Source organism: Mesocricetus auratus, unplaced genomic scaffold (assembly GCF_017639785.1).
Source record: "Mesocricetus auratus isolate SY011 unplaced genomic scaffold, BCM_Maur_2.0 Super-Scaffold_100018, whole genome shotgun sequence".
Classification (NCBI taxonomy): Eukaryota; Metazoa; Chordata; class Mammalia; order Rodentia; family Cricetidae; genus Mesocricetus; species Mesocricetus auratus.
In genome coordinates this window covers 18483322-18507827 of record NW_024429199.1, presented here as the reverse complement: position 1 = coordinate 18507827, position 24506 = coordinate 18483322, and the positions used below count along the sequence as shown (strand labels likewise).

At 40.4% G+C, this 24506-nt stretch overlaps 2 long non-coding RNA genes and 1 pseudogene across 2 annotated transcripts in view; 2 read left to right on the top strand and 1 right to left on the bottom strand.

Annotated features, from left to right (window-relative positions):
- Positions 1-3526: 3526 nt before the first annotated feature.
- LOC106020772 lies at positions 3527-13918 on the bottom strand. Its single transcript, XR_001196203.3, has 5 exons — positions 13870-13918; positions 12259-12335; positions 8418-8585; positions 5851-5905; positions 3527-3885 (listed from the first exon to the last, which is right to left on the bottom strand). It is a non-coding gene; the product is annotated as an uncharacterized LOC106020772 (long non-coding RNA).
- A 103-nt stretch (positions 13919-14021) lies between these two features.
- On the top strand, positions 14022-18197 carry LOC106023067 (annotated as a pseudogene).
- Positions 18198-18336: 139 nt separating this feature from the next.
- LOC121132793 overlaps positions 18337-24506 on the top strand; it is a 16339-nt gene continuing 10169 nt past the window's right edge. The window contains exon 1 of the long non-coding RNA XR_005869419.1: positions 18337-18421. This is a non-coding gene — a long non-coding RNA (uncharacterized LOC121132793). The remainder of the gene's footprint in view (positions 18422-24506) is intronic.

Below are 24506 nucleotides of genomic sequence, written 5' to 3'. Positions count from 1 at the left end.
TACTGTTGTAGATACAAGAATGTGTTTATTTTCTTCCTGTCAAAGCTGAACTCCAGTGGAGCTTTGAGTCCAAATGCACATACTTCTGAACGCAGCTGACCTCAAAATAACCATAGAGGTTAAGACAAACCTGCTGAGAGCCACGAGCAACTCCATATCGTTTTGCACACCCACTCACTGTTCCTCTCTAAATGGTATTAAGTCTGAACAAAGTCTTCTTTGAAGAGGGTGTCCACCCCTGAAATTTGCATTTACATGATGGAATTAAACTATTTTTAGGTAGATTCAAATTTCTAGTATAGTATCCTATTACTTCAAATGTTACATGTTTTCCTTAAGTAGAATTTATAAGTGAGAAAATAAACTTCTTTTTAAAAATGAATATCGTAAGGTTAAAAAAAAGGAAAGTCATCCTTGGATAACATCAGAGATGACTGCTCCTGAATTGCTTTTATTGCCATAGGAAGTGATTTGTATATTAGTAAAGTAATATTAGTAAAATAAACACAAGACCATTACATTATGGTAATATTATCAATCCAATAGACAAGATTGGAGAAACATGTTAAAACAGAGAAAAGCCCAGATTTGGAAGCATCTGAAAAGTCACCATCTTAGAAAGGAGAGTATACAAGATGAATGTGTACTAAGAGGGGATTTGTTAAATTGTCCGGCATGATGTACTCTGGGTAGTCCTACTCTGGCCACATTCTAGAAAGGCTAAAAGCCTGGTCACTGCTCAGTCCATGAGGCTGGATCCCACAGAAATCCAAATCTGGTACAGAAGGCCTGGAGTATCCTTGCAAGCCTCTGGTCTTCAGTTCACATTGGAAGGCTGAGGTAACTAACTAGGTGCTAATGTCAGAAGAGGACAGTGTGAGAGGCAGAATGTACACTCACTAGTGATGGACTAAAGTATGCAAACACAAAGCAACAACTGTTCCCTTGAACTTGTTTGTATGCAGAGCACCATTGGAAGGTGCTGCTCACTTTGAGAAAGTTCCTTTCCCTTTCATGTAGTAAGAAATTTCCCCCTCCAGGGAATACCCTCACAGACCTGCCCAGCACTGCAATTCTTAGTTCATTCCATATCTAATCATGTTGGCAAACAAGATCAACCATCATGATCACTGACAACATCTTTCAGACCCGTGAAACCCCTGACAACTACCCAGGGCCCTGGAATAGCAACCAAACCTCACTCTGACTATCCAACATCTGATTCCCTGCATAAATTGGTTCATGTGTGATTTATAGTTGGCAAAATGCATTCATAGTTCATGATTTGTTTCCAGCTCATAGCAAATGTCAGGACAGACTTTTTGCAATTTCTAATTACAGAAGAGAATCAAGTAGAATAATAACTGGAATAAATATTCCTCAAGATGGTAATTGGAAATGGAGACAGGTTTTGAGTAAGCCTCCTCAACCCTATCTCCCCGCAAAGAAGTGGGAGTTTGACTGAACCTTTCAAGTGACCTGACCATGGTGCTCACTCCTGCTTTGTGTGGATGTGCTCACTCCTGGTTTGTATAGGTTTAATAGCTTCAAGATGTTGCGAGCAATACTCCCTGTAGAGAAGTACTTTCTATTTTTAGTGCTTACTCTCTAGTTTATATGAATTTTGGATGGGGAGTATGAGAAGGTAAAGTATGTAGCCAATCAATATCTATGGTGCTAACTGAATCCTAGCCTTTCCCCATGTTCCAAAGAATCAGGAAAGTTTCATGCTCAACATACACTAGAGTAAATGAGGGCATGTCTTTCTAGAGCAGACTACAAAAAGGTTCCAACGTAAATAGCTAAAGTTTCTTTAACAAGGCTGCTAATGTGCCCATTCATGAGAAGGCATCATGATGCTGTAAATGGAAAGGTCCCAGTGCTTAGCAGTGTTGCAATGAGACTAAGTTTCAATGGGAATTGTGGAGGGGCACATTCAGAGCATAGTAATCAAATAGTTATTTCTAATTTAGATCTAATCTAAATTTGTTCTCTGAGGGTCATTTGCTTTTGAATCGCATTTTCCAATCTGGGCTTAAGAACAGAACTACATATGGAAACCCAGAGCTAGAGTGCTCAGGGATGTGACAGGTGGTCACCATCACAAGTTCTTCATAAAGCAGCTCTGGACCCTCCTTTATCCAGAGCCAAAGCAGAACTGAGTCATCCCAGGAAAGAAATTAGTAGATACAAGCTCTGCAACCAAGAAGCTCAGACCTAGAAACCAGAAGTGGGAAGTGAAGCCCCATTTGTAGGCAACTCAAACAATAATCACAAAGCTGAAATAAATGGGGAGAAAGTGCACTTTGCACTTTAGTATAGGACAGCTTAAGGAGCTGGAAATGGTAGGATGCCATCTGAAGACTTCAATGGGAAACACCAGGAAGGACAAGAAAGGGACGAGATGGTAAAGCCCCTCTTTTGCTCTCCTCTACTGTTGTTTTCTTTTTTATTTGACTCCTGGAACATAAATGTTTCCTAAGAGTGCAATAAATAAAGAAGTTCACACATATCTCCATATAACACATAAAAGAAAATAATAAGACCCAGAGACTATAAGTCTATGTCTAATATACATAAAGACTGCTTTGATAAGAGCAGACTTCAGTTTCAAGAACAAGTGCAATGTAGTGATATGTGAAGAAGGCAAAGCATCAGTCATTCTGATCCCTGTCTGAGTAGAAAGGAACTTGGGATTCCTGGAACCTACACAAAGTGAAGTCAAGTGCGAGAATGTTCTGTCTTGATCCACTGTTGTCCAGTGGGAAGGACAAGGAGCTGGAAACAGAAACTTTCTGGCTGTAAGATTAATCCATGCAGAACCAGAAAGCTTCCTGAGGCACATCTGGGCCACAATTATCACTGGATGCCACCCAGGCCCAGGTTACTTATTCCAAGTACATCCAGAAGGCCTTGGACTCTTTTCGTCTCACTACACACTATGGGTGGCACCATTGCCTAGGTTTGTGCTCTAGGACTATATAAAATGGCTCATCGGTCAGGAGTGTTTATTGTTCTTGCAGAGGACGTGAGTTTGGCTCCCAGCACTCACCTCAAGTAGCTCTCAACCAGTTGTCATCACAGCACCAGGAAATCTAATGCTGTTCACTCAAGTGCACATACCCACACACAGACATGTGTTTAGACATAAATACAAAATAATAAAAATAATTTTAAAAAGACAAACTGAACGGGACATAAACATGTTTTGCTCTGCTTCTTGAATGAGAACACAATGTGGACAGTTTTCTCAGGCTCCCTTCACTGTGACCTTCCTGCTGAGATAAATTGTAACGTCAAACTGGGCCCAAATAAACCGTTCCTGCCTGTGTTTGCATCTTTTCTGGGGTTTTAGCATGCCAGCAGAAAAAGCAACCCAGATGCCCTAGTATTGTGCCCAGAACAAACCTGCTGGCACTGAAATAATATCACTTTGTTCATCAAGCACAGCAACCACACATAAATATGTTGTGTATTCTGGGATTGAATGAGTGAAACAAAAATATTCACTAACAACAAGATAATCAAAAGTAATTTAAATATTCATTAAGTTGGTACATACCAACACATGTTGAAAAAAAAGTCAGCATGAATTGGCAATAGGCTTATAGAAGTTTGGAAACCAGATCCAAAAAGAAACAAAAACAACAACCAGCCAACTAAACAAACAAACAAACAAACAAAACAAGCATGGCTAACTCAGAGGCTTCTATTTGTGCGGTGTGGGATTAGTTCCTGTTCTTACTGCAGGAAACTTGCCAGGAAAAAAGGAAACTTAAAAGAGAAGGCTCTCGGCTCTAATTCTAGTCCATCAGGGTAGACAAGTCACATGAGCGTTCATGGCGGCAGGTATTTGCAGATTGGGCTCCTTATACGACAGAGAACCTGGAAGCAGAAACCCTGGTTGGAAGCAGGGCCGAGCTATTACCCCAAGGCCCATCACTACTATGCAGTTTCAATCCTGTTTTCCCCTTTTAACCCTTACACTGTCTCTCCAGTGCCTTTTAGAAATCTGCTTTGGTTTATTGTGCCGTGAAAAAAGTTTCTTAACTTTTTCCAGCCTTGCATCCCTGGAAAATATATGTCACTTCCTTATGAGGTGTGTATCTGTATATGTGTGTGAGTGTAAATTCAGTTGCTAGCTTTTTGTTGTGAACATTGGTCTATATATTTATGAGAGACACATATCAGTCTTCCCCCTTTTCATACTGTCTTTGCGGTGTTAGCATTAAGATCTTACTGTGATCCGGCTTTGAAATATTCTCTGCCTTTCCATTTTCTCTAAGATTATTATACAGAGTTTAATGGTGATTGTTGGTTGGGATTCTCCAGTAAAATCAACCTGAGGTTGGTGATTTTTTTTCAAGCCTTTAAACTAAGGATTCACTTTCTCTGAGATTTATTGGCTAGGTCAAACCATCCAGTTCATATATGTGGTTTTGAAAGGATTTGTTCCATTTCATCTAAGCTGTTTTATTTTAAGCAATGTTCCTTTCATGTGATCATTAAAATGGACAAAGAATGTATAGAAATTTGCCTGGTTTTTACCGTATTGCTGATTAGTTGCTACCCCACCCCACCCCCCTCTAGTCCCCCCCCTGTCTTTGCAGTGCTGGAGAACAGCCACACACATTCTAGGCACATGTTCTACAACTGAACTGTATCCCTGATCTTTCTCTTCTAAATCTGCCATTCTTATTACAAGTTTGTCACTTTTATTTTTCTTTCTAGATAATAACCCCTTTATCTTTACTCAGTTTCTGTCATTTTCATTTATACCTGCTCTGACCTTCATAATTCTCTTGTGTTTGTTTTGTGTCTATTTTGTAATTTTTTTAAAGTTCATTTGACTGTCTTAGTAGTGGGCATATATTACCTGGGAAGACAATATTATAGGATTCATAGTCCACAGCTGGAAAAAATCTTGATAACTGTTGTCCCGTAGCAGCCAGCCTTGGACTTTCCAGCATTATAAACACTGGACAGCTGGTAGGAAGCTTCTGGCTCAGTTCCAGCTTGATTATCTGTATCTTATATATGTACTGTGTTGTATTAGCAATAGAAAGACCTCCCCTTAACCTAGGTCTTGCTTAGAAGACCATCACTTCAATGTCCTAGAGGTAACCTACAATGATATAATTGGACTTGAGCCCTATTCCACAAGAGAATACATGCTTGATATTGTACACCTGATTAAAAAAAACTTATGGCTGGGGTGCCATGGTCCCTATGGGGGAATATAGTACTAAAGTATTATTAAATGGAGACATAATTAAGCTGCCTCCTAAATATTTGCTTTTATACTAGACTAGTACTCCTCTCAGTCTTGGCTAGAGAAATCTTTTTGCAGTTGAAGCAGGGACACATAACTGGTCCAGGTGCAGAAAACTGAGTAACTGTTGAGTACTCAGCCCTAAATGAAAGAGGGGCTCTATGAAATGCTGCCTTCTGCTTATGTCACGGTCATTGCAGCACAGTCACAAGGCAACTGTGACTACTTGCATGACACAGGAAAACAGAAGAAAGATAAGTAGGGTCAGTAGGAGGCAGTAAGATAAAGTATCAGGGATGGGAAAACACCATCACAATATTGCATGCATGCATGACATGGGCAAAAAATTTTTAATTAATTTAAAAGAACTGATATAGTCAATCTATCAAAATAGAGGAAGTCTTACGGAAAATATTTTTCAAAAGCATTAGGTGGAAAACAATAAATGGAAATTATTGCAAGGCCATTAAAGTAGTGCTAACAGGTACATTTAAGATTTTAAATGGTTTCATTAGCAAAGGACAGAATTATCAAACTAGTTGTCCAGCCTTGATATGAGGGATTGCACATAGTCTTACCTTGTCATCTTTTCATGATGTGTTCAGTTGACATCACTGGGAGGCCTGCTCTTTCCTAAAGGGAAACAGAGAATCACTGGATCTAGGGGAGAAGGAAGATTGGGGGAAGGGTTGGAAGGAGTAAAAGGAGGGGAAGCTGAGGTCCGGGTGTATTGTATGAGAGAACAATTAATAGAAAGAAAAAATATATAGCCAGGCAGGCAGATCTCTGGGTGTTCACAGGTCAGCCAGCATAGTTTACTTGGTGAGTCTCAGACAGACAGAGAGAGGGAGAGAGAGAGAGAGAGAGAGAGAGAGAGAGAGAGAGAGAGAGAGAGAGAGAGAGAGAGAAAGAGAGAGAGAGAGAGAGACTTTAGAGAGACATTGCCAAAAAACAAAAACAAAGAAAAAGAAAGAAATTATAAAACACAGAAAGAAAGGAAAGACAGATCCTAAGAATTGACAGTCAAGGTTGTCCTAGTCTCTACACACACATGTATGTATACATCATGTATACATGTAAAAGTGTGCATACAAACATAAATGTGCAAAACACACCATATATAATATGTAATATATATATATATATACCATGCACACATGTATACACACACATACAAATGGTCATATAGTTAGAAATGAATGTGAAAGAGCAGGTGCACGCTGTGTTAGAAAGTCTTTTAAACAGAGTGATTAGGGCAGCCTTGTTGACAAGAGAATTAAGTAAAGATTAGAAGGAGTTGAGAGTACACTAAATAGGTATCTACAGAAGAAGTATTTTTAGATAGAAGAACTGGCAAGTGCAAATGTCCTGAGATAGCCCCATGGTGACTGTTATAGAGGTACAGCACAGATGCTCTTATAATTAAAGAAGAGTAAGAATGAGATTGAACTAAAAAGACTCAGAAAGGTGAGCTTTCTAACTTTATGTCAATTTGACACATGCTACAGTCATCAGAGAGAAGAGAACCTCAGTTGATAAAATGCCCCTAGAAAAATCATATTATAAGCAAACTTGTAGAACATTTTCTTAATTAGTGATTAATGGGAGAAGGGCAAGCCCATTGTGGGTGGTGCCATCCCGGACTGGTGGTCTTGAGTTTTATAAGAAAGCAGGCTGAGCAAGTCATGAGGAACAAGCCAGTAAGCAGCATCCATGGTCTCTGCATCAGCTCTGCCTGCAGGTTCTTGCCCTGTTTGAGATCCTGTCCTGACTTCCCTTGATGATGAACAGTGATGTAGAAACAAGAACCATGTAAACCCTTTCATTCCCAAGTTCTTTTGGTCATGACGTTTCATCACAGCAGTAGTAACTCTGACTAAGACAAAAGGTAACAGAAAAAGAAAGAGAATCATGTTGTGTAATCCCTTCCAGAATATTTTAAGAATTAATATTTTCATTCTAAGTTTTTTTTTGTAGTGACAAGTCACTACAAAAGGACATGGCATCATACATGTTTTAAAAGGACTTCTTTTGCATTGCTCTGTTTTGTTTGCCATTATTCCTGGTTCCTGTAGTACTGGGGCTTGAACTCAGGTATTCCTATATGTTAGACAAGCACTCTTACCGTCCAGTTGCATCCAAAGTCCAGTATATAATCCTTTGCTTTCCAAACAAGGAATCAACCAATTGGCAGGTACATACTTGTGATTCCAGCATGCAGAAGGCTGAGGTGGGGAGATCATGAGTGTGAGCCTAGCTTTGGCAGCAGTAAGGCCCTCAAAAAAAACCATATAAGCAATGTCTCTAGTAAAGTATTGTATATGAATGGTGAAAAGAATGCCTTGTCCTTAGTGTAAAATAATAGCATAGCCATCCTCAGTTCCCATGTGGCCAAGTGGAACTAATCTACCAGTCCTCCAGTGACCTTGGTGCCCCCGTTGAGCAGCCTGCTGGGGGATTAGTGCTTCCTCCTAGCAAAAGAAAGCAATAGGAGAGTGTGGGAACAAGAGTTTATCATTAGAATGTGTGGGTTGTACTATTTATCGCTCCTCCTAGTTCTACAAGGGGAAATGAAGTTTGTTCTTGAAAACAAATGAACAACATTTCATAAATGGTAAAACTAATTGGTTTTTCACTTCTTTTTTTTAAAAATAGCACAGCCATCAAAATAAAATATTAAATCTCTAACCTGAAATCCAAGGCCTCCTCACTCTCTCTTGCCCATGCTCTCCGTTTTTGCCTCACAAAAAGTGGAGTAACTGAATTGCTGTTTTCTATTCCTTGCTCACATTAAGATGGTTTTCTTAAAACCCTTTTCTCCCGGTCCACCTCATACCTGAAAACAGCAGTAAAATGAAGATATAAACCAAAACTCAGCATAAGAAGCCTCAGCATACCAGTTGCTAATTATTCCTCACCTCGCTAAACTTCCTCATTCTGTCTTCGAATACTTGGTGACTTTGTAAGACCCTGTCTCAAAACAAAACAAAACACTGGGGTTGTTACACAGAGGTAGAGTATTCGCCTATCATATGTGTAAGCCTGGTCTCCATCCTCAGCATTACATTAGTAAAAACTTGAAGAGAATCATGGAGGGACTGTGGAAAGGTATTCAGGATAAGAAAATCCAGGATTTGGTGCTCACATGGGTAGAGGGACTCTGTGACTCCGAAGAATTGTTTCCTCCAAATGCATCTTTGTCATATGATGTAGAAAAAGTAAACAGGCCACGCTTTTCCATCTATAGGGCTCAGGGCAAGTAGACACATGAAGCAAATAGTCCCACACATCATATATCATCACAGCAACAAACCTGGAAAATATGTATGTAAAACAGTAGTTTAAATGAATGAAAAATGCTAAATTTAATCACTGCTGCGTGTTTGGGTTTTCAATTCATTGGCAATTGATATATAAGTAAAAAATACAAATAAACATAATTAATAAATTATCAGACATATCAGGATATTTATTATCCATATTGTTATGTTTTGTGCCTTTCCTGAAGTGCTATTTTAAAAAATCTCACTACAAAAACGTAAGAAATAAAATGAAAAAGTAAAACCTCTCACAAAATTATGTCTTTATTGATTATACACTGATGTGAGAACATTCCAGGTATGTTGGGTCAAACAGAATATATTAATATTTTACATATTATAAAATACATATTTATATTCACATTTTAGATAAAAGTAGGAATGAACATATAAGTAAATTTGACATAACATCTATTTTATGTTATCTTTGAGGCAAAGGAAAATATATTAAGATTTTATATAGTATAAAATACATATTTATATCCACATTTTAGGTAAAAAGAGGAATGACTATGCGAGTAAATTTGATATAGCATCCTTTTTGTGTTCTCTATGAGGCAAAGAACATAGTAGATCATTCTTTTTTGTTTGTTTTCAATGAGAATAATATAGTTTGTTCTAGAGCTACAAATGAGAGATTGTGGCCTATGAATTCAGATTTAAGCTGCCTCCAATACCATGTTCACCACCAGGCACCAACAGTGTTTTTATTTAAATTTGCCCAATTGTTAAAGATGATGAACATTTTTTGTGATATTTCTTAGCTACTATATTTCTTCTTTTGAGAACTCTCTGTTTTTAGATACCTGGATAATTCTTTGAATTGATTTTTTTTTAGTTCTTTATTTATTCTGGATATTATTCCTCTGACAGACATATAGCTTGCAAAGATTTCCTGCTTTGAAGATTCCCAAATCACTCAGCTGAATGTTTTGTTATTTGTGCAGAAGTTTTTTTAATTGCTTGTTTGTTTGTTTTTTGAGACAGACTTTCTCTGTGTATCTCTGGCTGTCCTGGACCTCACTCTGTAGTCCAGGCTGACCTTGAACTCTCAGAGATCCGCCTGCCTCCACCTCCCTGAGTGCTGGGATTAAAGGCTACCACCACCCACCAAGATTTTTAATTTTGTGAGGTTCCACTTGTCAGTTGTTGGCCTCAATTCCAAATTCCAGGATCTCTCTCTCTCTCTCTCTCTCTCTCTCTCTCTCTCTCTCTCTCTCTCTCTCTCTCTCTCTCTCTCTCTCACACTCACTCACACACGCACACACAATGAAAAAAATTAAAATAAAAAAGCTTAACTTTAGCCAGGCATTGGTGGCGCATGCTTTTATTCCCAGCACTCGGGAGGCAGAGGCAGGCGGATCTCTGTGAGTTCGAGGTCAGCCCGGTTCACAGAGAAAGTGCCAGGACAACTTCCAAATCAATACAGAGAAACCCTGTCTTGAAAACAAACAAACAAACAAAAAATAAACCAGCAAAAAAGCTTAGGTTTTAGTCATTTTTTTACCATATAACAAAATTAATTCTTCTAAACATTTCTAAAAGATATGAGTGGTATGACCTAGTAACTTTTGACTGTGGAGAATATTTATTTGTTTGCTTGCTTTATCTTTACTTCATTCCATAGGAATAATTTGGAGAACTATTGTAAGATAATTTATATGATCATGTCTGGCCAAATTTTACTTGGTAATTGTCAACTTGGCTATGGAAGAGGGATGAAACAAAGGAGACAAATATTCCTCATATCACCAGAAGGAGGCCAAGGCTCAACACACCTAAGAATCACTTCAGCTAAGTCTTCTTGATGCAATTTTTTTAGCATCACTTACAGTTGATTTTGTAATTGTGTAGGGGATTGGTATGAGGTCCAGTTGGGAAGGGGAAGGTGTTTGCCTCACATGCATGAAGTACTGGGTTTCATCTCCAGCACCTCAAACTGGGCAAACTATAATTTACATTTTTGGGAAATGGATCAGAATGATCAGAAATCCAAGGTGATTCTCAGCTACATAGAAATGTAAAGGCCAAACTGAGCTATATGAGAATCTGTCTCAAAGGAAGATTATAAAAGATCATCTCAAACTTGAAGAAAATATGTCTGTCATGATCACACATTACTCATACTCATCACCCGGTATGTGAATCTATAAGTAGAAATGAATAGAGGTTGCAGAAAGACTACAAAAGATTAAAGAGGCTGCATCAGAGTGTAAGGAGCTATAAAGAGGCCTATGAGGCAGGTGAAACTGACAACATCTCTGTGTAAGAGTCAGATAAGTGGCCCTGTTGCTGGGGACACTGCTGTAGGAACAAGGTGCAGGCTCGGAGTGAAAGACCTGAAGTAATCAGGCAGAATATCCCATGAGGTCCTGAGCTCAATAACCAGACAGTTGGATGCAAACCACAAGAGGTTTATTGGGGTTTTTTTGTTGTTGTTATTGTTTTTTGTTTTTTTATTATTAATTTTTTTTAAGTTGAGGTTTGTTGTTTACACAGGCGTCTGTGGGCGATTCAGCAGCCTTAGCTAGCTGAACGTGGCGGGCTTCAGGACAGTTTTCTTTTTATATACATACTTTTGTCAAGCAAAGCAATAGAGGTATTGTAAGAAGTGGAGCCACTGCAGGTGCAGATCTGGGCAAGCAATAGGGATATATTGTAAGAAGCGTGGGCATAAGTCATCCTTCCTGGAGAAACCACAAGGTCAAAATTAAACTTATCTCTACAGCCTGCCGGCTTTCCGTATCAGCACTCTGGACTAGATGTTCTTTTTAATCTGACCTTGTTCCTTGCCTAGGGGAACTTGGGGAATTTTTCACTGAAGCAACCTTCTGAGTCTCAAAAGGGGGGGGGGTATACTGAGGTTTTTCAGGAGTTGATCAGGGCCTTAAAGTTGATTCAAACTCTAGAAACAAGATGTGGACCACATGAACCTGGTCATCTCCCACATCTGGAAAAATCACTACTTTGTATTAATCTAATAGTTTTGTTTTAACCTCCCCATTAGGGTTGTTGTACAAGATAGAGAAAAGTTCTACACCTCTGCAGGGCAGTGTTTTGTCCAGAAAGCGTTCAGTACGTTGACTTATAGCCTTATTGTTTCATAATCTGGTTGCCTAGAATTATCTCATTTCTGTAAATCTAATTTTCTCAAGCCACACTTTACTCCTGTTGTGAAACTTTTCCTGGGGAAATGTGAAGAAACATATATTCATCCTAGACAAAGCATGAATGACAGGCTAGAGAAATGGTTCCAAAGCAGCCTAGCTAAGTGAATCAGTGAGCTTATGGGGGTTATTTACAGGAATGAGGACAGAAGCTATTTACAGGAGCGCTGGGGGTTTAAAGGCAGCTGTATCACCAAAGTGATGACTTTCACAAAAGCTGCATCTCTGGAGCTCCCTGCTTGACTTGCAAACTGTGCGGCTTGGCTGGCCAGAGGCACTTGGTGGGCCAGTCTCCTGTGCAATGCAGCAACCATCCAACTTAGGGGCAAAGGGATTAGTGAGGGAAGGGGGATGCATTTCATTTCCCATGGAGAAGCATCAGGGGAAGAGAGACTTTTGACTGGTACTCTGAGAATGAAACTTTCTAGGTCTCTAACATCTCTAGAAAAGGAAAGAGGAAGAGGTTGAACTGTATGCTGCAAAGTTCCTATTGACAAACCTCAAGTGATAATATTGGTCTCAGTTTTCCAGACAGGAGCAGTCTCTTCAGTGAGTCTACACTGGACATTATATTGCCTAAAAACAAAGCAAAACAAAATTTCAAAAGCTTTCATTGGAACAAGAAGGTACATCAATATGCACAGTGCCTTTATATTTTTGATTCACCAACCATATATTGGGTGACCTAAGAATGCTTAGGGAAGATACATATTAAATTCATAATCACATAGAGTGTTGTTTAATTATACTGTTTTAAATACTATGAGGAGAGGAAAAATATGGGGGTGATATAGTGATATGTAAGTAAAGCCCTCATGCCTGGCTTTAAGTGAAATGGATAGTAAAGCCTCTGTGTCTGGCTTTGATAGAAATGTTTCAGCAAAGCCTTTGATATGTTTGGGTTGATTTGTAGAGGTAGAGAAATTGTTTTAAGACTGTTTAAACCTTGAAGAAATGTTGCTTTTCTGGAGAGTCTGCACTTGGTGCTGTGTGGGATCTAGCACCTGCATTGACCTTGGTCCTAAGACAGTCCTGGAAGCCCTGGAGCTCTTACTTTTGATTGTGCTTGAGACTTGTGTGGGTTGCCTGCTCTCACGGGCAGCAAGAACAAAATGGCTTTGATAGTTGGAACCTTTCCCAGCTCCAATTATATATGTTTGGAGCTAGTATATGATTGAATAAAGTAATTGGAGTGAGCTAGCTGGTTGTCAGTCTTTTCCAAGAAGGCTATACCTCTCTCCTTCTTCAGAAAATGAAGGCTTAGCATCTTGGTGAGCTTCTCTCTACTATGACACCTAAAACTCAACATCAAACAATAGGATGGAGAGGATATACAGTGGGAAATCTTGCCTAATTTGGGGTGTTAGGAAAAGTTTTCTTAAGAAAATATTGGCAGAAAGGTAGATGTATTGGAGTGAGATAAGTAAATTAATGGGAAAATAATCCACACTGTAAAAGGTTATAAGGCAACCCTCCATATTGCCCTGTAGCTTGGCAAAATTTGAACTGAAAGTAAGTCAGCATGATTTGATTGATTAAGGGATAGGCTAAGACAGGGAAAATGTGACTAGATACTGCAGGATCTTGCTCTGTCTGAAGTTTTAGTTCACTATTTACTATCTTGCTTTGAATCTAATTATTTTATTCTCCAAACTGCCCATTTTTCCCTTATAGTATGACCTCAATAAGATTACTGATGAATTGTGGATATCCAGTATTTCTCTGTGAGAAGAAGAAAGCTCTTACTGGATAAGTGATTTTTAAAAAAAGGCTAAAGGCACGCATAGAGAAAAGTACTACTTGACAGATAAAACTGTGTAGAAGTCCATGACGAAAGCAAGATTTTACTTGTGACAACTGCAATATGCAAGAAGTGTGTATCACCATAATTGACATCTATACCATGAGCAGTAGCTGTTGGGCAGAGGTAGATTTTTTTCAATTGTTAACGTCATTTCAATGATACTAATTACACATTTTGCACCAAAGTCCTTGTTAGCATGCCTTCACGACTGACAAAATTCTGATTTAGCATGATAATTACTGATTTGTAGTTTTTATTACTGATCTTTCAATGTTTAATTTTTAATGCATATTACAACACACTTACACAAGCTGTTTACAAAAAGACCATTCTGATTTTTTTCAGCAGCATATCTGGAATACATGAGAATTCTAAAGTAAGTTTGCATGTTATACCTTCAAGGTTAAAAATGTAAAAAAAAAAAAAAAGGAGAAATCTAATCTTTCAAATGGTTCCATAATGGCTACAAGCCCCAGCACCGTGGAGAGAGAGGTCTTTCTCTTGCAATTTGTGGCAAGATTTACAATGATGCTTCTGGATTGAGCCGGCTCTGATGTGCTTATTTAGGATACAAGCCCCTCCTTGAGTGTAAAAAGTGCTTCCAGGATCCCTCTAAGCTCAAATGCCACCTGAAGGTACACCAAAACAGGAAGCCAGTGGCTGCAACCAGGAGCATACCATGAATGCCCCGCCTATAACACTTGGATCCCAATCCCCCATACTCAGGCAAACCAAAGTGATTCGGGGACCAGCTAAACCAAAGTGATTCGGGGACCAGCTGTAGCATTGCAGCAACTCGGATGGAAAGATATCCAGGCAGTCAGGAGCCAGGGAATACCACAAGGTCACACAGCACAATATCTCACAAAAGAGATTCATTGGGAGGGCAAACATCAGCAGGGCGGTTGCCCCTGCTCAGGCAAGAAACAGAAGGAAGCTGAGTAGAAACCGGGACTTTTATAGAGTTTCTTAGAGAAGGGGGTGGACCTTTTCATAGGAAAGCTTTCCAGGGTGGAGATTGGTGGGATTTCTAGTTCAGAGATCCGGCTTTTTACTCTGTAGGGCGGGGGCAGAGTCCAGCCATTAGGGCAGTTACAGTGTTCTGTGGGTGGAACCTGGCAGTTGGAGGCGCTCAAAGGAACAGCCTGATTTCTTTGGTTGCTTGGGGGACTTAAACCAGAGGCCAGGATTATGGCAGGTAACTGCAGATAACAGATACCAGATACCAGATCCAACTATGGTCTAGTAATGAGCTCAAGAGGACAGACCCTTTGCCTCCATTGTTTCAAAGTTTTTACCAAGAAAACCTGTTTCTTAACCCACCTCAAGATCCCCTTCAGAAATGAGTTCAACCAGTACTTCCGTTGCAGAGTCGTCCCCACCCCACGCATCCTTGGTGGTAGGCTCCCTCCAGAATCCCCACAGGAAGCAAAATATCTAATTTTGTGACACCAGCTTTAGGGGAAAGGAAAGCTGGCTGGATCATCTGTGCTGTAAAAATTCAGACAAACCCAATAGGATCTGGGGAGTCCTGAGTCATTTCCTGGGCTTTTTTCATGATCCTTTGATGCTGGGAAGGATTTCAAAAGTGGGGCCCCTGAATGTGTGTGTCAAAGAGGAAGCCTCCGCAATCTACTGGACCTTGGAGAGTAGATCACTATTTATTCCTGGCATACAAATGGACTCTGGGAGCCCATTCGACATGGAGGGATGCTCTCTCAGCCTGGACACATCGGGGAGGACCTAGGTCCTGCCCGGGATGATATGACAGACTCTGAAAATCCCTCTTAGAAGGCCTTACCCTCCCTGGGGAGCAGAGGGGGGATGGATTGGGGCGGGGGGGGGGGCTGGAGGGGTTGGGAGGGCAGGGGAAGAGGGGAGGGAGGCGGAACTGGGAGTAACGTGTAAAAAGGTAAATAAAAAATTATTATAAAAAGGGCCGGGCGGTGGTGGCGCACGCCTTTAATCCCAGCACTCGGGAGGCAGAGGCAGGCGGATCTCTGTGAGTTCGAGGCCAGCCTGGTCTACAGAGTGAGTTCCAGGACAGTCTCCAAAACAATACAGGGAAACCCTGTCTCGAAAAACCAAAAAAAAAAATTATTATAAAAAGGAAGAAAGAGAGAAAGAAAGGAGAGAGAGAGAGACAGAGAGAGAGAGAGAGAGAGAGAGAGAGAGAGAGAGAGAGAGAGAGAGAGAGAGAACATAGTGAATAAGGAATAGAAACAGAGAGAGGTGCTCTGTACCACAGAAAGAGAATTGGAGCAAGCCCAAGAATAGCTGGAGATGAGCTGTGCATAAGAACTGTGTGGGAACGTGATGGTCTCTCTCTCGGTCTCTCTCTCTCTCCCTCTCCCTTATTCACTACATTGGTCTGGCTTTGTTCCATGTAGAATTTCCTAGCTCTCACTTACCCAGATTTCAGACTACCTGAAGTTCCTGACTTAGGAAATCTATTTCATATTGGTAAATGGGAGAACGGGTAGTTTTCCTAGCATCCCCTCCATCTTGTTTTATCTAAATTTAACAGAAAGGAACTCTGATGAGTCAGGTTAACTAATGAGTTTCCAGCTAGAGCCAGTAGGCTACACATGAAGACCTTTGAGGTAGACATTGTGGTAAAAACTCTGTGACTCTTAAAAGATAGAATCAGAAAACTCATAGTGATGTCCATGTGCCAAGTTTTCTTGACGACTGAACCTCTCAGATGTCCTTGAATCAATTTAGCAGGCAAGGCATAGAGGTCCTGAATAACCCTTCTGTCTCCTCCCCTCAGTTCTCACAGATGCAAAAATAGAAAAGTGTTGTATATTAAAATTTTTATAAGCCAAAAACTTTGAGTACCAAAATATGAGCCTCCCTCTGGAGACGAGAGGTAGGAGTTTGTCATCTGTCTTACATGAGAAATGTAGCAAGATAGTTGATATGTCTATTATTTATATCCAGGAAGTGATAATTGAGGGGGTAATTTGAGCTAATATGAATATTTTAATTACTAAGTCCTGGATAATATTTAAAGTGAGTTCAAGCATCCAAATATGAAGAGAAGCCAAGTATGGTGAGGCAAGCCTGTTAACCTAGCACTCTAGCTAAGCCTTGTTATAGTAAATTTCACATCAGCCTGGAGTGGGGTGAAGCAATGTTTCAAGCACACACACACACACACACACACACGCACACACACACACACACACACACACAAAAGCAGCAAAAAATAATCTTTGATAAAAATAGAAGTGGAAAAGATGCCTATGGGATTGACATTGCATAGGCAAGGTGGCTGACCATTACTTATTCACACTGTTCCCTCCTGATAATACATAAACAGGGCCTCAGGCTCTGCCAGCAGTGAAGAATTCATTGCTAATAACATTATCTCTAGGAGGCAGCTTGTGAACTGGATTATATTTTTCTTACAATATTTCTGTGACATTTCTATCTCCTTGGCTAGCTTACAGTTGCTGCAATGCAGTTCTTACTCTGACAAGCTGTTCTGTGAATAAGGATTTCTTGCCTATCCTTATTTGTGGAAATAGATGAAGCATTACAAAAGCTTTTGGGACTCTCTTCCCTTCTTTGTAGTTGGCACCTCTGATCCTAATTTAGTTGTGTCAACGAGACTAGGGATCATGTGGTCTGGCCAAGTGCACATCCTCCACACATCCTTAGGCAAAAGGCCCCAAAGCAAAAAAGCGTGTGTTCACATTCAAAGTCAATTTCTGGTTTCCCTCTGTCCTCATTTCTCAAAAGCTGAGACACTGAGTGCTGATAATAGAGGTTTTCTTCACATCTTGTGACCAAGGTGATTTTTGTTTTTGTTTTTCGAGACAGGGTTTCTCTGTGGCTTTGGAGGCTGTCCTGGAACTAACTGTTATAGACCCAGACTGGTCTTGAACTCACAGAGATCTGCCTGCATCTGCCTCCCGAGTGCTGGGATTAAGGGTGTGTGCCACCAATGCCTGACCCAAGATGTTTTATATCAATAGGGTCTTCCCTTAAATTCTGGTGGGCAATGGCTTTAGGCTGTGATGTTTGGGGCTGCTGTTATTAGTCCTTAACTAACAACTTGTAAGGGAGTAGCTTACTCCTGAACTGGGGATTTTGTTTTACTATCCATGGCTTCTGGAAGGAGTATTATCCAGGCCTAGGAGTAATTAACTTTGAGGATGTTAGGATGAAACCTAGTATTTCACAAGTTCATTAGAAATAAATTTGAAAATAGTTTGAGAAATACGTATCTGAAGATTTCATGGAATAACATGAACAACTAGCTCAGAGCAGACATTACCAGGTATCCAATTTCTGGTCTACTCCTCCTCCTTCCCTAGTGGCTTTTGATTTTTAAAAATAGGTTTTGTTACTGCTTTTTACAATTTCATCTATGCACACTTGGCATGCTGACAACTCTCACTTCCCATCTCTTCGCCACCCATGTCCATCATCACCACAAATGTCGTCCATGTATTCTTGTCCATTAATTTTGTTCTGTGAGAATTCTTCCCATTTGCCTAGTCCTTCCCCTGCCTAAACTTTTCTGGCCACAATATTCCTCTACATTTTTACCTGTATTCTACTGTCTAGTCTCCCTAATACTAACCTATTTCCTTCCTTGTTTCTTAGCTTTCACACCACAGTAAAGAGCTGAAGCTAGCATTCTCATAGGAGCATGTAGCATTTATCCTTTGGGGGGGTGGGTCAGTTACCTCACTTAAAATATTCTTTCCATTTCTTTTTATAACCCTGAAATGTTCATAATTTAGTTTCTCTTTACAGATGAGGAATACAACAGTGGGCATAGGGACCACATCTTCATTATTCTTTCACCAGCATTTAAGCTGCATCTATTAGTACTGTGAATAAGGTAAGCATAGACATGATTATCCCTGACAGAGGACATAGAGTTCTTTGAGTAGATGCCCAGGAATAGCTGGATTGTGTGAACTATCGTTTTTTGATAAATCTTCTAACTGATTTCCAACGTGGTTGTACCAGTTTTCAGTTCCACCAACACTGTGTAAGATCCTCCTTTCCCACGTCCATACCCGTACTTCTCGTTACAGTACTCTTAGTATCCATTCTGACTGGGGTGAGATGGAATCTTAAAGTTGTTTTAATAGCATTTTTCTCATGACTAAGGAGGTTTAGCATTTTAAAAAATATTTCCTAGCCATATGTATTTCTTCTTTTAGGGATGTTCTGTTTGGTTCTGTAGCTCCCATTTTTAATTGGGTAATTAATTTTCTTGGTGTTCAGTGCTTTAGTTCTGGATAATAATCCTCTATCAGAATGTGTAACTAGTAAAGGTTTCCTCCCATTCTGTGGGCTGTCTCTTATTTGACTGACAGTTTCCCTTGCTACACAGAAGCTTTCTACCTTCATGAGATTCCATTTGTCAACTGCTCATCTTATTTCCTATGCAAATGGAGTCTTTTTTAGAAAAGCATTACCTGGCTGAAGTTACTCCCTAGGGATTAAGAATAGCACCAAGTGTCCGAAGTGTAGAGTTTTTAAAGGGAAAAAAAAATCACACCCTGGCATCTCAACAGCTGCTGTTTAACAGAAGCTAAGATAAGCAGTTAGCTGGAGGGGGTTCTTTGCAAGCATACAGTATAACATAAGCTAAATTGGCTTGGGCATCCTGACCTCAGGCTCCTAGAATAGAGTTGGGTAATTTTCCACAGAGCTTCTCATCAAGGCAATCGGATTCTAGTCAAGCCTAAAATGGAAGAACCTTTGTAGCGTCTTGCTCTGTCACACCTTACAATGCATTTTCGAGTAACTTGGGAAGAAGATTTAGGTTGGACTCTTGTAGTATATAAGCATCAAAGGCCATTGGTGAGTTGATCCAACTGTGTGTCATCTGTTTATAGAAAAGCGTAGCACATTGGTGAGTTGATCCAACTGTGTGTCATCTGTTTATAGAAAAGCGTAGCACATAGGGTTTTCCTGAAATAAAAAGCTTACACTAACTATAGGACATACATTCAAAGTGACTTACTCCTTAATGTGATACTATGGAACTTTTAAAACTTTTAAATTTTTGAGAAATACGCCCTAGATTATTACCGCAGCATTCAACTTTCCTGTGACGTACTCGGCCTTTTAAGTATTCTGCACATTTCTTTTTGGTTTTAGTGAGACAGACACATGGACAAAGGGGTTCCCAGCATGACTCACTGTGTCACATTGCAGCTTCCATGATGAGATTTTTTAAGTGTTTCCCTTTTTAATTTAATTTATTATTTTATTTTTCCTTTTTTTCTCTCTTAAATTGTGTTTGATTTGGGAGGTGTGCAGGGGCGAAGGGCAGATGAGAAAGGATGGGGAAATAAATGGGAACAAGATACTTAATGTAAAAGACACATAGAATAAATAATTAAGAAATAAAATAACAGTATAAAATATTTGTACTTCTGCTAATGATGGCCTCACTGATCAAAAGAGGATAAAAGGCCCATGGGAGTTATGAAAGATGAGTGACAGGGAAGCTTTACAAAAATGACTACAATATACTGCAGCTGGACTCTCAGATTTGTTTTTCCCTTTTTTTTTTGTTGCAAACTGGTGTGTGTATGTGTGTGTGTTACTTCTATAATCTGTCTAGTCTTCCAACAAATTCCCCAGTTTTATGTAGTACAATCAGAATTTATTCTCAAAGAACTGCTCTTGAGGTCATCTGAAGTTAAGAATGTCACATTTCTAGGTGACTAAGTGATGCAGATGGTCCACTGCACTTTGAATGGTCACAGCACCACTGGTTGTATACCTACTCATCTATCAGAATCCCTGTTTCACTCTTGGTTTCTCACTACATTGTGAGCTTCATGAGAGAAGGCAGTGTTTCCCATGGAGCACAAAGCCAGGAATTTAGCAAGCTTATCAAATTGCTTTGATCTAGAAACATCTGTGGGAGGCGCCTCTAGGCATCACTTTGAGGTTCTAGCCATTAAATGAATTGAAGTGGAAGAGTCATACACTGCAGGTTGCAACATTCATTGGGTTGGGATTCTAGGCTGTGCATCAAGAAGAAAGTGAACTGAGCACAACCATTTATTGTTCTCTGTTTCCTGATGGTGGGTACAACTTGACCAAAGTTCCTGTGACCAGGACTTCCTTATGAGAAAAATGAACTTGAGCCCAAATAAAACCTTTTCAATTTGATGTTGTTTTGTTTTGTTTTGCTTGTCAAGACAGAGTTTCTCTGTGTATCCCTGGCTGTCCTGGAGCTCTGTAGATTTGGCTGGTATGGAACTCAGAAATCTGCCTGACCATGCCTCCTGAGTACTAGGATTAAAAGCATATTTGGCCACCTTCGGCAAGCCTTTTGTTCTTTAAATTCCTTTTGTCTAAGTAGTTTATTACAGGCACAGGGAAAGAAACTAAGATGCTATAAGGGAGGGCACAGTGAAACCGAGGCTATCACAATGCCATGTGGCTCTCTCTAGGTTGGAGGGAAAATAGCTGGAGGTATTTAGCGGAGTCCAAAACTGCCATGGTTACCTCTCTGGGGCTGAAAGAAGCAGAGCAGGGGAGAGAAGCCTTGCTGGTTTTTAAAGGAGAACTGGAAGCCACAGAGAGAAGAAACAGAAAGCTGGAACTGTTGGTGATGGTGGGGATTGGGAAGGGCAGTGGGCACTGCCTGGGCAGGCAGGGAGTGGGGAGTGGCGTAGTGGGCTGCATCGCAGGTACCTGTTAATAGGAATACAGGAGCCTGGAGGTTAATGTGGAGCTCCAACAAGGAGCCAGATGCCCCATTTGCTTGAGGTTGGAAGAGATGAGCAAAGGGGCTCTTCTGGGCAGATCAACCTGTTCTGCAGGTTTCTGCTGCCTGTGAGCTTTCAGCTGTCTGCCAGCAATTCTTCTATAGTCCTGCCCAGCATTAGTTGAGGCCAGACTATCATTCTAGACAATGTCACCGATCCTCCACCACTCTCCCTCACACCCCTGTCCTCCTCCCCCTCTGCCCAGGATTGGGGCCTAACAGATAGCAGTATTGTATTGTTCTTAAAAGAATTAATGCACAGACATCTTCCCATATTGACTATGGTACCTTTTGAAAATAGTATAAGCCCTCTCTCTTTCTCTCTTTATTTCTACAACAAAACTAATAGTGTTTTGTTTTTAACTTTGGATTGTCATTTACATTACCTCACAGGATTTTTTTTTCCTTATACTAAATCTTGGGTCTGTTCATTTATTTGTTTTTAAGAATAAGTTTATTCCCGACTCATGACACAAACATAACACCAAAGCTTCATTTAGCCATGAGACTCACATATGAAAACTGAAGAAGATTGGGGGCAGACTGATAAGAAGAAAAACAACAAGTCCAGTAACTGGGGAGGAAATGCAAACAACTGCACTTCCATGTCTTCTTTCTGGTCCTTTCCTTTAACTCAGCTTTAAAAGGGAAACAAACCCTGTGAACCCGAGTCTGGAGAATCAGCTCTCTCTGTAGGCATTTTGTACAGCTAATGCAGTTTTACAAAGCACTAGAATCCTGAAACCTCACATTCTGAACTTTGCAAAAAGAGAGATCTGGTATGGTGGATGGTCTGTGTTTAGAGAGAGAGCTGCACAGTGTGGTGGATGGTCTGCATCTGCACTAAACAACTGTACAGCAGCTGTAGGCTGCCTCGAATTTCTCGCTTCTAATATAACACATGCAAGCATCTGACCTACTAGCAGGTTTCTGATAATGGGGTGCTGTTAAGTGTTTCACAACTGGCTTCCTGGGAAAGGAAAACAAAACAAAATAGTAATAAAAATATAGTGGTAGTTTCCATGGTATACATAGCTTCTATCATGGCCAATTTCCAGCAACAAATGTGATGTTCATCACTTCACAAAATTCCTGAAAATGTATCAGTTGACCATAATTAACTGGCGGCAATGAAATTCAGCACACTATTGGTTTTTCTCAAAGCGTTATCTTTATATACCTCAGTCTGTTTAAAGTTTGAGCTCAATTAATAATGCCATGTATTATTATTATTTATTTATTAAATTATAATATTTATAATGTGTTTTGTGATAAAAGTGGGAGAAAAAACTGACCATCAGTTAAGATTCTGAAAAACAAAATTTTAACAAGTATAATATTTCTGTTCCTATTCAGGCTGTCCTAGAAACACAAACATGAACTTTTATTTACTTATCTAAGAAGGTCAAGAAACACAACAATAACTATTTGATCATTTAATCCTGATGCTTTTATTGTTATGTAACAAATGCCTAAATACATGAAAATACAAAAGCAAATTAGATTCTTCTATTGGGATCTTCATTCTGTGATGGGGAAAGGCAGTGTAGTGGTTCCTCCATCTTGTATTCCTGCTGAGGTCATTTCACATCTAGTTAGAATTTGATATCCTTGATGGAGAATATTCCACTGAAAACAACCAAACTCTATTCTAGGAATCTAAGGTCAGGATAACCTAGCTCACTTAGCTTAGATTCTGTTAAACTGCTTGCTTCTGCAGAACCCCACTTCTCACCCCCTCCAGCTAACTGCTTATCTTGGCTTCTTCGAAGCCCCCTTTCAACTGCCAAGAAAGATGTCAGCACATGGTTTCTGCCTTTAAAAACACTGTGTTCATATGGATTTTAGACATGGATCAGGGGAGTACCAGCCTACAATCCCACTGGGAAACAGGAAGGACCCTAAGAAAGATATGCATGGTACCCCAGAGAATGGGAATGGGGCAAGATCTCTTGAGCAGAGGGGAGAGGGAGCTGGGGAAAAGAGAGGGGTAGAAGAGGAGGAGAGAGGAGGACATGAGGGAGTAGGAAGGTTGAGTCGGGGTAAGAATAGAGAAGAGCCAGAAGAGAGATACCATAATAGAAGGAGTCATTTTAGGTTTGCAGAGAGATGTGACACTAGTGAGATTTCCAGAGATCTACAAGGATGACACTAACTGGCAAACTAAGCAATAGTGGAGAGGATACCTTAAATGCCACACCCTGATAATGAGATTGGACTACCTTATATGCCATCCTAGAACCTTCATCCAGTGATTGATGGAAGCAGAGGCAGACACCCACAGCTAAACACTGAACTGAACTCCTGGAACCCAGTTGCAAAGAGAGAGGAGTGATGAGCAAAGGGGTCAAGACCAGGCTGGAGAAACCCACAGAGACAGCTGAGCTGAACAAGTGGGAGCTCTTGGACCACAGACTAATGGCTGAAAGATCAGCATGGGACTGATCCAGACCACCCGAATGTGGGTGTCAGTGAGGAGGCCTCGGCAATCTATGGGACCTTGGGTAGTAGATCAGTATTTATCCCTGGCATACAATTGGACTTTAGGTGCCCATCACACAATGAGGGATGCTCTCTCAGCCTAGACACATGGGGGAGGGCATAGGCCCTGCTCTGGATGAAATGACAGACTCTGGAGCTCCCCCATGGAGGGCCTCACCCTCCCTGGGGAATGGAGTAGGTATTGGGTGGGGGGATGAGGGGGTGGCTGGTGGGGGAATAGGGAGGGAAGAGAGGAGGGAGAGGGAGCTGGGATTGATATGTGAAGCAAGCTTGTTTCTAATTTAAATTAATATATACCCATCTTCTGGACATCTGAGGTCATGCCCAGATCCCAAAACACTTGCGTGTGGTCCTAGCCACTGGAATAAAGACTCAATTGGCTATAAACTATATCTGAGTGGTCACCTCTGGAAAACTCTCCAAAACATTTGGAGGTCCCACCAAGATCCCAGGGACTGGACCTGAACACTTAGGGGCCCTATCATCCCAACACCACCAACACCCCCCAAAAAAAGGCAAATGGAGAGTCATCTGATCTGAACACCTCAGAAGGTAAATTCCTTTTATAGAATTCACCAAGTGATGAGGGCACAATATGGGGTGACAGATGCCACTGTGGATCCTGTGTCCAGGGACTTTATGAGGAATTACCAGGGGCATGTACCCCAGTCCTCCCAACTCC